We start from the raw sequence: 1,359 nt of genomic DNA, 5'->3' as shown, positions 1-1,359 counted from the left end.
TCAAGCAAAAAGCTAGTAGTGCTCGATAAAAACGCCTTAGAGGCGTTCAATAGAATTAAATCTTCATTAATATCAAAGGAAGTCGTGCGAAATCAGCGAAAGTTGTAATTTTCACAGATCACCAACCGCTCACTTTTGCATTGAGTAACAAAAATCACAATGGGAAAATGAAGAGATGGAAGTGTATCCTCGAAGAATACAACTACGAGATGAAATACAAACCAGGAAGAACGAACGTCGTAGCAGACGCACTCTCTAGACCCCCACAGACTGGCATTAATGTCCTGACAACCACTGACCATAGCAACGAAAGTTCCACTCATCAACTCATCCCAGCCACTGAAACACCAATAAATGCTTTCAAAAATCAATTATTCCTGTTATTCCGCGACGAAGATAACTATACATTTCAAATACCATTTCCTAGCTTTCACAGACACACGATTACAAAACAAAACTACTCGACACAAGACATTATAGACATATTCAAACGACATCTTGACCCAGGATTACTCAACGGACTGTACACGACAGAAAGTTTGATGGGCAAAATTCAGGAGATATATCCACTTCATTTTGGAAACATTAAAATTCGATTTACACAAACCCTACTTCGGGACATCGTACAAGAAACAGAGCAGGAGCAAATAATAATTAAAGAACATCAAAGAGCACACAGAAACAGTCTCGAAAACAAAGCACAGATCTTACAGAAATTTTAATTCCCAGGCATGCATTTGAAAATCGAAAAACCTGTCAGCCAATGCTCCACATGCCGTGAACACAAGTATGATAAGCACCCTCCTAAACCGCAGATACAGGAAACCCCCATTCCACAATTCCCAGGAGACATCGTCCACATCGATATTTATTCAACAGAAAAAAGGCTAATCCTCACAGCCATTGACAAATTCTCGAAATACGTACATGTTAAAATAATACAAACTAAAGCAATAGAACACATTAAAGATCCAATAAGAGAGTTAATGATTGCCTTCGGAATACCAAAACTGGTAATAATAGATAACGAGAAATCCCTTAATTCTGCTACCATAGCATCCCTACTGAAAGACCAAATGTCCATTAATGTTTATACCACACCACCCTATAGTAGCACAAGCAATGGACAAATTGAAAGATTTCATAGTACACTTTCTGAAATAATGAGATGTCTAAAACAAATTGCGTAGGAATAACGTTCGAAGAATTATTATTCAAATCAGTCCAAGAATATAATTCATCGATCCACTCAACAACTAAAAATAAGCCTGTAACCACATTTTTCGGGAATAGAATTTTTACTGACCCTCAACAGCTAGAACAGCAAAGACACGAAAATATTGCCCTACTTAAGAAAAA

The sequence above is a fragment of the Rhagoletis zephyria genome, unplaced genomic scaffold (genome assembly GCF_001687245.7).
Source record: "Rhagoletis zephyria isolate East Lansing unplaced genomic scaffold, Rhagoletis_zephyria_1.1 Rzeph_scaffold_06516, whole genome shotgun sequence".
In the NCBI taxonomy this organism is placed as follows: Eukaryota; Metazoa; Arthropoda; class Insecta; order Diptera; family Tephritidae; genus Rhagoletis; species Rhagoletis zephyria.
Note: the sequence above shows the minus strand (reverse complement) of the source record.